Consider the following 14,306-nt stretch of genomic DNA (forward strand, 5'->3'; position numbering starts at 1 on the left):
ATCGAATAAAACAAAAAAATTGATACAAAACTACATTTATAGTTGCAAAAACCCACATCAAATTTGATATATTTTAATCACTGATTTTTTAAATTATCGCCTTTACGTGTTTCTGTAAGTTCTATCAAGCTCTCTTCGTTTTGTAGTTATCGTGTTAACGTATATTCGAACAGATAATAGGACAGACAGACTCCTCCTGAATGAATTTTGCTCAAAACTTGATAGAAATCTGTAAATATGTTGTAAAGATCATATACCAAATTTGATCCGTCTAGCTCAAAGCGTTTTTGAGTTATTTTTGTCACAGACAGACGGGCGTTTTCCAAAAATGTATTTCTCGTACTCAGAGAGGTTTAAAACATGGAGATTTGTCAAAATATCGAATTCGAATCTTTTAACAATTACAATATTTCCTCTATACTTTGTATAAGAGAGAATAGAAATGAAGAAGTGGGAAGTAAATGCAGAAGAAAAAGGTTGTGTTCATAAAATTATCACTCATAATTAGTAGGAAGAAAGAATAAAGATGCCAAGGTAAGAAATACACAAAAAACGCAATTTAAATTCAGAAAAAACAATTTTTGAAGGGATCAAAATCATTTGATCCCTTAGCCTTTAAAAATTTTGAAATTGCAGGAAAAAATATAGATTTATTGATAAATGGCTTTAACGAAGATTTAAGCGTGATATATAAAGCAAATCAAAGAGGGGAGATGGGAAACTGTAAGCAAATTGCAAGTGAATGGATCCAAAGATCAGAAATGAAGAGAAGCGAAGTGCACACTTAAATAAAGAGACTGCAAAAGACGAAAGAAAAGGTGAAACATTTCAAAAGAATGCAAAAAGAAAAAAGCTATATATATATATATATAAAGAAGTTATTAGATGCAAAAGAAAACAGTCTTGGAGAGTTTCTAGAAAAATTTATTTAAAAAAGAATATATGGCAAGCGGAGGCAAAGAAGCGACAAGATTGAAAGGGAACTGTTCAGATAAATATTAAGAGTTGACATTATGCATTTGAAATAGCGAAAATGGTCACTCCAAAACTTTCTCGCATCTCCCAAATAAAGATATTCTTTTTTCTACAAAATAAAATTTGATATTTTAAGCAAGACTGCGAACGCCATGAGTACGTAGTTTTTATTATTATTATTATCAAGCTCGCAAATGAGCCTTTCATGCTTCGTAGTATAGTGATGGAACCAAGAATGTATTTTAAATGCCTTTTTGTCGATTGATTGGAATCAAAATTGGGCACAAAACTACAATTTTAGAAAGAAGATAACATACTGAATTTTATTTATCTGTTTTTTAGTCACCACGTTTAGATCTTACATATATCCTGACTGATTGAGGATTAACCCTTTTAACGGATTTAATACAAAATTTGATATGGATTTATATTAAATATGATTAAATATATCATATACTCAACATATTAATGTTGTCATGTCATATACTCATCATATATATTAATCAAATTAAATATGTCCCAAATTTTACGCACATATTTATTTTTTTATTTTTTATTTTATTAATATCATGTTCATTAGCATTCGAAAAAAAAAGACAGGCAACTATTCTGTGCACATTTTTTTTTCAAAATTTGACAGAAATCTATATATTTGATCTAGAGACAGCGTGTATAATTAAAAGCGTTTATAAGTTATTGCATTCATAAATTGTCATGCATATTTCCAAAAAAATGTATCTTCAGACTCGGGGAGATCAGAAATGGGGAAATTGTATCCAAGAAATACCATACATCCATTCCACTATTATCCAAGAAATACCATGCATTCATTCAACTATTATCCAAGAAATACCATACATCCATTCAACTATTATCCAAGAAATACCATATATCCATTCAACTATTATCCAAGAAATACCATACATCCATTCAACTATTATCCCATACATCCATTCAACTATTATACCATACATCCATTCAACTATTATCCCATACATCGATTCATCTATTATCCAAGAAATACCATACATCCATTCAACTATTATCCCATACATCCATTCAGCTATTATCCAAGAAATACCATACATCCATTCAACTATTATCCCATACATCCATTCATCTATTATCCCATACATCCATTCAACTATTATCCAAGAAATACCATACATTCATTCAACTATTATCCAAGAAATACCATACATCCATTCAGCTATTATCCAAGAAATACCATACATTCATTCAACTATTATCCAAGAAATACCATACATCCATTCAGCTATTATCCAAGAAATACCATACACCCATTCACTATTATCCAAGAAATACCATACATCCATTCAACTACTATCCCATACATCCATTAAACTATTATCCCATACATCCATTCAACTACTATCCCATACATCCATTAAACTATTATCCCATACATCCATTCAACTACTATCCCATACATCCATTAAACTATTACCCCATACATCCATTCAACTACTATCCCATACATCCATTAAACTATTATTCCATACATCCATTCAACTATTATCCAAGAAATACCATACATCCATTCAACTATTATTCCATACATTCATTCAACTATTATCCCATACATCCATTCAACTATTATCCCATACATCCATTCAACTATTATCCCATACATCCATTCAACTATTATCCCATACATCCATTCAACTATTATCCCATACATCCATTCAACTATTATCCCATACATCCATTCAACTATTATCCCATACATCCATTCAACTATTATCCAAGATATACCATCCATCCATCCAACTATTATCCAAGATATACCATCCATCCATCCAACTATTATCCAAGAAATACCAAATTTGTTATCCCTACTTTTTATGGTGAGCTTTAAAGAGCGTTAAATGTTATATTATGCGTGTCGCATGCCCTTGTTTTTAAATAGTGCGCCAGTTTCTAACTATCACTATGTCTTAATTAGAGATTTAGTTCCTCTATTAGTAATAGCCAGCAGGAGATGTCTCCCCGACGCTTTCTTGCATACTCACCAATAATTTTTATTTTATTTTTTTATCTTCTTATCTCCCCACCTAAAATTGAGGATCTTAGGTAAGAACGCGAATACTTTACTTGGCACTGATGAACGGTAGTAACAAAATATAGATCTTTGGCTTGAATCTAGCAAGTTTATTGAATTTATCACAGAATATTTGTCTCCGATTCCTATTTTAACAGCCGATTGATGCCGAAATCTAACACAGAACTACAGTTTTAGTCACAAGATAACATAGCGAATTTCACCGATTTAAATCATTATGTTTATATGCATGCGAAAATATTGACCGGCAGAGGGTCAATCGCCAGATGGATTTGGTTGAAAATTTGATAAGTATCTATATTTTAAATTCTGAACCTTGTACCAAATTTTATCCCCTTATCTTGATTTGCGTTTTGTAATTATCACTTGTACACTCACAACTAAAATGTCGGATTCAAGATCGACTCTGATGTTTTGCAACTCCTTAGCGAAAAAAAAAAAAAAAACTCTATTAGATATGAAGTTAATAAAATTGAAAGAACATATTACATTTTATCAGATAAACTTTCACCTGAAACGAAACTGCGGATACCTCACCAAAGAGACGGCAGTGAAAGGAATGCTTGTCTCAATGTTTAAAAAATGATGTGCACAGCTGAGAAAGGAAATTGTACGTCATTTCTATGAAGTGACGTCACCTTTAGATGGCGCTACTAATTTATCGTATGATTTATTGCTTTTAAGTAATTAAATCTCGCGCCACAAAGAATTACGAGAATATCGTTTGGTGTTTTTGAACTTTTTTTATCAGTTTTATCATCCCATTCTTGTTATAAGCAACTTATGTTTATTCTTTTAAAGAATGTTTGTATATTTTAATAGCACTGTCAAGAAATATATAAATCTATACTTATAATAAAGCTCAATGTGTGTGTGTGTGTGTGTGTGTGTTGGCGCTCTACAGGCCAGGTCATTTGACATACAGCTACCAAATTTGGTACATGTATACCTTAGAGGTCAGGAATGTGCACCTGGGGTCCCTTTTTTTGAAATTTTAATTAGAATTTTAATTATTAATTAAAAACTAACTTTCCCGCCAAAAAAATCTTCCATTTTCCCCACCGCCAACTTTTCCACCAAAATAATCTTCCATTTTCCCCAACGCCAAATGATTTAGGCTTTAGTTCTTTTTTTCTCCCAACAGTAATGAGGCTAGGGTTAAGATTTTTCGGCGGATTATTTCAAACGATTCTGTTTATTTTCTTAATGTTTAATGCATTTAAAATTAAACGTTGTTAATTAATCCATGTTTTAGATTCATTCTGAAGTACTTTTGAATTAAAATAACACAGAATAAAGGAAATTAAAAATGTATAATCTGCATAGCGTCACCCCAACTGGCGTAGAAAAATTCACGCATTTGCGTTATCGTAAAAGGCGAAGAAAATTCACGCATGCGCACTGTGTTCTGACTGTTGGCATGGCAACCATTATCAACGGACGATTTAAATTACTTTTAGGTTAGTTGTATGCTTTTGTAAGTAAATTGTATTTATGTTAGTTATATATATTTTGTATATGCTTATAGTTTTAAGTACATCGTTTTTTAAGTAGTTTTTTTAAACCTGTTTTCGACCGATTATTTTAAACGATTCATTTTATTTTCTTATTGTTTGATGCATTTAAAATGAAACATTGTTAATGAATCGATCTGTTCATGATGAATCTGAGAAAATTTTGTTGACAAATTCTTGAGATATTACATAAATTAAGAAAGATATTCTTTAGTGTCCATAAAGTTTAAACGCTCAGTGACTCTATTATCAGTAATCATATTATTAAAAAAAATGCTTTGTTTCAGTAAAAAAATATTATTATATTAATTGCAGATTCATCATTTACACTTTAATTTAAAGCATAAATTCTACGGGAGCTAACAGAAAATTTGAGAGATACATATCACGTTATGACTGAAGGCCTTTATAATATTATGAGTGAATTATATGACTATCAAAATGTGAAGTTTTAAAATATTTTGCTGAAGAATCTATTAAAGTTGGAATTGCATAAAATATTAAATTATTAAAATTTTAGCGAACATTAAGATCGGCGAACCGGCTGGTCACCAAAGGCGGCTAGTATGTAATAAATATTAAAATAGAATTCTAAAATATTAGAATTCCTGTAAATATGTTGTAAATATTAGAATATAAATATAAAAGCAAGCTGCATTATATTCATTGGACTTAACTATACATAAAATAGCTTCCAGAATATTCAAGTAATATAGAATTTGTGATCGAATTACTTGATACTATTTATTTGTTACTTTCAACTCCAAGGCATTATAAACAATAAAAGCAAAAAAGCTTATAAATCAGATAAGGGGTGAAAAACGAATTATTAAAAATGATAAATTAAAAAAAAAAAAACTAAAAGAATTTTTATTAGAATCCTGACTGTATGAAGTTCCAGAATTTTAAATTCTACCATTTAAGATTCTTCCGATAAAATTTCAAAATACAAATATAGAAAAGACATTGGGATAATAGAACCCAGGATTAAAACTGTAAACTAAATGGCAGAATACCGCAAAGAGTATTCCAAAGAGTGACTGTAAAATAGCATTGCTCATATTAAGAAAATCCCATTCAAAAATTGTAAAATGCTCTTAATTTTAGAAATGAATGCAAACACATCCTGATCAATTATTTATCAAGAATTTTGTTCTTTTTTTGTATATTTATATGTACTTATATATGTGTACTTATGAAAAATGGTATTTTCGGATGTTTGAAAAATTGAAAGAGTACTAAAATGTTTTGCTGGTTGGCGGGAATGGGGGATTTATGGAAGAAGAATGAGTCAAGATAGGCTCTTTCTGTTCTGCTCTTGATGTATTCAATCATCTTATGGAAACCTGTGGATCTTAGCATAAACCATTCAGTTGCCGGCCTCAGATACATCTGCACAGGCTGCATAACTACGCCCAATCATTTTCAATACTGGATCACCTAGGTCAAGTCGGGATTCGAATGACTTTACATAAAAGACAAATTCGAATACATTTATAAATAAGCAGCTTAAGCCTAATGAGTAATCTTATAAATATATTGTCAATAAAATTCTGCAGGGAGTTAAAGATGAGAAATCCAACAAGCTCAGATGCTTTATTCCATTAAAAAAACCCACAGTTATTAGAGCTGACGTGTTCACAAAGACAGCATTTCCAGAAATAAATAATATAAGCACAAAAAAACCGTTATTAAATAACAGCAGTAGTGCAGCTAGTTAATTCGTTCCACATTAAAAATTCCAAAGAAATAATTCACATGTGTGCACACCTCCATTTATATCACCACCATGACTGGGCATAGAAAGATCCTGAATCTATTCTTAACACAGATATCATCAAGATTCTTGTATTTTCTAGAACTTCATTTTCTTAATTAACATCGCCAGAAGGCTATCAAGTTTTTCTCCAAGATTGGGGTCATTGACTTGGTATTCCTTCATCATTCATTAAGAATATCTGCAGATGTTTCTTTCTTACTATGTGACTAACTGCAAAGAATAACAATATCACATATTTATTTCTAAATTTTCAAAACAAATTTCCTTTATTCTTCCTTTTAAAAAACATAATATCTTTTAATCCTAAGCTAATTAGGTCTTTATAATACATAATTGGCAGCATTCGTCGGTTAAATGCATTAAAAGACAGTGCAATATCTTTGATTAACAACCCAAATTAGTTGTTGCGATCTCATTTAAAGTCTTTTTACATTGTTTGAATAAAAAAATTGTAATATATGCATTTTAAGCTTAAAATATGCATGCAAGTTCATGTACCAGTAACGAACCATCAGTGGGTAAAAGGATAATTTTAAACAAAATAAGTTAGAAAAAATCAGATTGCTCAAATTAACTAATAAATAAGTTTAAAGAAAATAACATATCTAAAACAAAGCTTTAAAAGAAATTATTATTAAATTACTTTATTAGAATTTATTATTTAAAATTTATTATTTTATTATTTAAAAGAAATTACTTTATTAGAACGAAATAAATTATTTTCCCATTCAAAATCCTATTCCAAAATTCTAATGGTAAACAATGAGGGAAACGAGGAAATGATATTTTATAGAAAGAAAAAAACAAAACAATCACATTAATTCTGAAAAAACTAGTAACAAATTATAATGTTTTTTTTTTATTCTGCTTTGAGAAGGAGTTAAGTTCAAAATTACGATAAACCAACTAAAAAAAATCAAGTCTTTATTGGAAACTAAGCAATTGAAAAACCGATGCACCATATTAAATACTAAAAGAGTTGAATAACTTTCAGCTATAACATGAATAAAAAAAAAAAACTCTTTTTCAGGTAACAAATGTGCTTATAGCAAAAAGAATTTAGATTATATTTTTTAATAAAACCTAAATTTAAGTAAGTTTTCAAAGTTATTTAATTTCGTTCCAAACTCTTCAAAAACAGATTTCTTTTTATTCTTGTTCTCAAAGAATTAGAAGTTTAGCTGAAAATGAAAAACGAAATAACGTAAAAATTACAATGCAAATCAAAAGCAATATCAATTTGCCAAAATATATTAATAGGTAATTTTAACAGCATTAATAAAAGTCTTATAAGAAAATAACTGTAATAACATTATTCTATGATTTCAGCTGGGACAAAACTTTTTTCACGGCCAAATATTTTAATAGCAAAAGTCGATATTTTAAATAAGAGACAGATTCTAATACGTTTTCGAAAGCATTTAATTTCGCTTTAAACGCTTCCAAAACAGATTTCTTTCATTCTTATTCTCAAAAAACTAGAAGATCAGCACAAATGAAAAACCCAAATAGCGTAAAATTACAATGCAAATCAAAAGCAAAATCAATTTGCTAAAATATATTTGTACGCAATTTTAAGAATATTAAAAAAATACACATCAAGAAATAAAAGAAACTTTAATGGCATTTTTCTATGATTTAAGCAGGGAAAAACTTTGCAGACGATAAATATTTCAATGGCAAAAGAAAGAGCAGACGATATTTTAAATAAAAGACGGATTCTAATATGTTTTCGAAAGCATTTAATTTCGTTCTAAACTCTTCCAAAACAGATTTCTTTTATTTCATTCTTCTCTTTTGCGAAGAAGTAGTTTAATTCAAAACCGAAAATAAAATATTATGAAATAAAAAAGAAACCAGAAACAAAATCAATTCGACAAAATATTTATCGGTAATTTAAATAACTTTAAAAAAACAACAGATCAAAAAATAAGAGAAAACTTTAATAGCATTCTTCTGCAACCTTAACTGGAAGAAAACTTCCATTAGGGCAAAATAAACGACATAACAATTTCCGAAGGTGGAGGATAATACATTTTTCCTTCACTTCGCTTCGATGGGTAATCGAATCACGTGGTTTACAGAAGGGGCGCTAGGCAATAACGCAAATCTCCTCTCGAAATTACCGTTTTTCGCGGGCCCTTATCTATTACCGCCAAATAAGCATTCTGCTTTAAAAGAGAACGATGACTCCCACTAATAAATAAATAGAAAGAGGTGAGAATAAAAAGAAGAACCCTCTCACAAAATATTTAGCATAATTTAAGAGATGCGGCAGCTCCTTTTAAACGAAGAGGAGGGGGTTTTAAAGACTACCTGTTTTAGAAGTGATACATTTTTCGAAAACCCGGGAAACACGAGAAATTGACTTTGCGTGTGAAAATTCGGAACGGGCGTCTTCGGATAACGACGTTTGCAGCCCCGCGTTCGGAAGGTGGGGGGTGGAGGTGGGGTGTATGTGATGAAGGGTAGATGGAGAATCGTCTGCTGAAAAGATTTGAAGAGATAAGTGGGATCGAAGGGAGGGAATCGGGGAGAAGAGGGGTGGAGGTTGGATGGAAAATTGTCCATCGCTGCTGGAGGCAGTCCCTCGTCTCTCTCTCCATTCGGTTTTGGTCCCTCGCTCTTTGAGAAGAGCGAAAACCGCGAGATTTTCTGCACGAATGGAGATATGGGGTCGCCATTTTTGGCGAGTTTTCGCCAAAATACGCATAATCTAAATTCATTATATCTGCATAATATTCATTTTCAGTATGCACGAGAGAAAAATCGTTTGAATAGTTGGTTTAATAATGAAACTTTTTTTCACGCATATCACTGATTTGCTATCAAAACAAATTGCGGATTTTTTTTAAAGTATTTAATAAATGAAATTAAAATAAACAGAGCAAGCTGTAGTGTTCCAAATTTAGAAGTCATTCTAAAAAAATCTAAATATAACGGACACCCTCAGAACGCAGAGAATACGTTCTATGAAGTAAGAAATCGCGTTATAGGGGACATACATTATCAGGAGAATTTATACAATTTTAAATATTAAAAACTTTCCAATTTGTAACTACGTATATTGTTCGTAAAATGATTCCTTTCTACTTTCTCATTTACAAAGTATACAAAAAGAAAGTTTTGAAATCTTCAAAAAAATTCGAACTCGAGATTTTGTAAAATGTCCATATATCGAACTTCTTTGCGGTCGGAAAACACAAATTTGGAATCGTGTTTGTCTCAATAATTCAAACACACTTTAAGCTAGACGAATAAAATTTGGTATTTGGACTAAACACTATATTTTGGAATGTCTGGCAAATTTCAAATGAAAACTATAACAGGAAGTCTGGCTGGCCCGTTGTTCGAGTAAAAGCGAAAATGATAACTACAAAATACTAAGAACGGAAAGATAAAACTTTATACATCTGAAGTACAAATACTTTTCAAATTTTGAATGAAATTTACGAATTGAAAGTGTGATTCTCTGCACTTTCGTATGTATGCAAATGCGATAGTTGAAAAGCATAACTGAAGCGATTTAAATGAATGAAATGTGGTAATACTATAATGTTGTTACTATAATGTAATACGTCAAATTTTGGTTTCATTCAGTCCATAATGTATACTCGGCTTCCTTCACTATGCTAAGCTCGTTCTGCTTCTTTCCATTCTTGTATATGGTAAGTGATAAAAAAATCTGAGCACTTGTGACTTCACTACCACTTAGTGGTGGCACTTTCTTAAATAGTGGACTTTAACTTAATAGTGGACAGTGCAAGGTCCACTATCTAAGAAAGGGAGGGGCAACGTCTTTATGCTAGAAAGCATACTACTTTGGCATTACTACTTCCGCTGGTTTTTAAACAGCCAGCATCCATGCTCATATCTATACAGCAGGTAAATGTGCTTTTTTTAAAACAAAAATAATCAAGCTTTAGTTTAGTTATATTAACGTCTCTTTTGAAAAGTAACACTAGGACTATTTTTGGGACGGACCTCCTAATTTTGAACCGCGGTCAGATGACGAGGACGACACCTGAGCTGGCATCCATTTTGGAGGAAAGCGAGAAAATCTTTAATTGCTTATTAGCGAAAATATTGAAAGGCATCCTCCTTCTTTAATTTTCAACATTAGACGAAAACCATGCGCTTACGTATTTGATGAAACAATGAAAACAGTTTTAATTTTAAGGCAACAGTATAATATATTGTTAGAAATTTTAAAAAAAATTGCTAAAACTTAGAAAAAAAATTGATAAAATTGTTAAACTGGTATCATTAAACGGATAATTTTTTAAATCTTGAAACGATATAAAATTTATTTTTTTATTGTAATATTTTTGGACATTGTCGCCTGAAAACGTTAAAATTTCGCTTAACTTTTAATTAACTAAAATAAAAAAAAAAAAAAAAAAACCCTTCCTCCGTGATGCATATTTAAACCTTCCATGGTATACATGTGCCAAATTTGGTAACTATTTGACAAATGGTCTGGCCTTTAGAGAGCCAGTACACACACATTCATCGCTATTATTATTAGATATAAATCTCTGCAGATATTCATTCAGTTTGGCACGATGGAGTTGGTTTGTAATTTGGCCAAAGTTTCCTCTGACAAATTAGGCCGCGGTGGCCTGGTGGTAAGGTCTCGATTTCGGAACCGGAGAATTTCAGGTTCGGGACCCGATTCTACCGAAGAATCGTCGTGTAAGCAGGTTATATTAACGTCCTTCATCTGGTGTGGTGTGGTGTAGAGAAGGGGGGGCAGCTCTGGTGACATCCTCGTCATCTAACCACGATTTAAAATTACGAGGTCCGTCCCAAAATAGCCCTAGTGTTGCTTTAAAACGGGAGGTTAATATAATTAAACTAAGCCTTTAACAAATCGAGAGTTAATGAGTGCCTTGCGGCGGTTTGGAAAAGAGAGCCTCAGAAATTTCTGGATCACTTTATGAATTCAAAGTCAAACTGGTGTACAACCCATTGGACTATTCCAAGAAATCATGATCTGTATCAATATTCCTTTAAATTTTGTGGAAAAAAATTAAATTTTCAGTTACAAGTATTGAAATTTTTGTAATACTTACACATATTTGAAATAAAGTTTCTATTGATTAAAAATAATTTTTAAAAAAATTTCGCTTACGAAATTTTTTAGATCCATGCTTTTAAGATTGTATAGAGCACCCACCTAATTTTTGATAAAAATGATGATTAACATATGCATATTCCTTGGGAAAAAAAATAACTAATCCTTCAATCTTTTATGCAATGAAATTGAATTTTTCAATATACATACCCATATCTTTATATCAATGCTGGTATACAAAAAATTATGTTCTTTAATAGAAAGATAGCCAATGTCCGATTTAAAATTTTGTCGCATGTCATTTCAAAGCACCGAGAATTATAAATCAAAGAAATACAGATGATCTCTCTATAAGAGATGGCAGCCTGCATTGAATTCAAACCTTGTAACTTCAAGGTTTTCCCATCCAACTAAAAAAAATAATCTGAATACATTACATTCGCATTTATTTAAAGCATATGAAACGAATATTATGCTTTCTTCTACAAAAGTTCAATACGATAATTATTTTTAAAAAAATATATAAAAAATATGCAATAAAAATCTATATATATATATATATATATAAAACGATGACGTATTTAGCATAGAAATCGCTATATTACTTATTACCGAATGGCAAATATAAACAAACCAATCTATAAATTTCAGACTGCTTCATTGGACGTTTTTATAGCTGCTTTGAGCTGAGCACTGCTTCGCTTAGCTAATGGGTGGAACTGCAAAATATAATTAGAAATGTCCCGGAGAGTGTTCGCCGTGTTACCAAAAAGTTTATTCATTCAGAGGGAAGAAAACCATTAAAAAAATCAAGATGTAAGCTTTAAATCGAAAGTTTAATCAAGCTCAAAAATTGGCTTAACCATTGCCTTGAGAATAATCGCTTACGACTTATCTATGGAAACTGCTGTTTATATCTTCCAAAGAAATCATGTTACAAAAATGATCATCGTATTAAGACTTAAAATCGTATTAAGACTTAATCTTTTAATGATATCAGTTCCATTTCTGTAGCATTTCTTTCTTAATTATGGTATTTTTTTAATTTAATTTGTTTTTTAATCTAAACAATGTTTTTAAATATCATGATAGACTTCAAATTCACCCATCAAATGTTTCACCTATCTGTTTTGAACTCCATACTAGTATTTTATACATTTCATATTAATCTTTTAACAGTCTATAAAGACAATAATTTGGGCGAACAAGATGGTCGCCAAAGGTGGCTAGCCGTATATTAACCAATAGTACTGTAATTATAATAGTAATTATCCTTAATCATGTCTACCGAATTTAAAGGGGGATTAGTTAATAAACTGTGTATAATGAACTGCGTACAACATTTAGAGAAACACTCTGTTACTCTCATTCGAGCCAAGAAACCTCGCCAACTCGTCTGTCCGGCAACCCTTGGCCGGTCGCCAATCGCGGAGGCGCTCTGCTTCTTCTCGTAATCAATGCAAATGAGGCTAATGCGCGAGTACGTGATTCATCGGCGGAGAAGCGCTGATTTGAGAAAATTGGCTTTTCTCCGCGAAAACTCGCACCAAATTGCGGCTAATGAGGCTTTCGATTCTGGCGCCTACATTCCGCACCGCCGTGCCTATTGATTAAAATTTACTCTGCCCGCCAGCCAGCCATGAATATATATATCCCCGGGATAACGTGGCGCTCGAGTGGAGGAAATGGTATGCAGCCAATCAAAAACAGAAGCGATAGTTTACACATATTTTAAGCCAGGTATGCAACGCTATGTGGGGGACGGTTTTTTCCCCAGTATACTTTTTTTTTACGTGTCGCTCCGGTGGGAATACGTTTTTTTGATTGGATCAATCGAACGAAAAAAAAAATTGTTTTTTGGTTGATTGAGTTAAGTGATATTCGATTGAAGGAAGGATTGGATTATTATCATAAATAAGAATTATTCTGATTATTAAAGTTGAGATTTTTTTTGTTTTTGTTGTTGTTATATGCTCATAGTTGTAATGGAATGTAACTATGAATGGAGTGATTTTTCAAAAAGAAAATTCAAATTTCAGTTGGGGGGTTACTTACGTGAAGTAAGGGTCTGAATGAAAATAAAATCATGACAAATGTAATTTTTGAGAAAAAGTTGTATAGAATTTGGCTAAACTGAACAGAAAGTATGATTCTTTTATAACCAGTTTTTAAAACTCTCGATTGAAATGTGTATAATAAATATAAGTAAAACATTTATGAAATAACGGAAAGTGTTTCATTTAAATTTCATTAATCAAAAATTTTTTCCAAATTTATCGCCAATGAAAAAAAATCATGACAAATGTGACTGAGGAAAAGTTGTATCAAATTAGGCTAAACGGAATAGAAAGTATGATTCTTTTATAACCATTTTTTAAAACTCTCGATTGAAACGTGTCTAATAAATACAAGTAAAACATTTATGAAATAACGGAAAGTGTTTCATTTAAATTTCATTAATCAAAAAATTGTTCCAAATTTATCGCCAATGAAATAAAGTCCTGACAAATGTGACTGAGGAAAAAGTTGTATCGAATTAGGCTAAACGGAATAGAAAGTATGATTCTTTTATAACCATTTTTTAAAACTCTCGATTGAAACGTGTCTAATAAATATAAGTAAAACATTTGTGAAATAACGGAAAGTCTTTCATTTCAATTTCATTAATCAAAAAATTGTTCCAAATTTATCGCCAATGAAATAAAGTCCTGACAAATGTAACTGAGGAAAGAGTTGTATCGAATTAGGCTAAACGGAACAGAAAGTATTATTCTTTTATAACCATGTTCTAAAACTCTCAATTGAAACGTATATAATAAATATAAGTAAAACATTTATGAAATAACGGAAAGTGTTTCATTTAAATTTCATTAATCA

Source organism: Argiope bruennichi, chromosome 10 (assembly GCF_947563725.1).
Source record: "Argiope bruennichi chromosome 10, qqArgBrue1.1, whole genome shotgun sequence".
Taxonomy (NCBI): domain Eukaryota; kingdom Metazoa; phylum Arthropoda; class Arachnida; order Araneae; family Araneidae; genus Argiope; species Argiope bruennichi.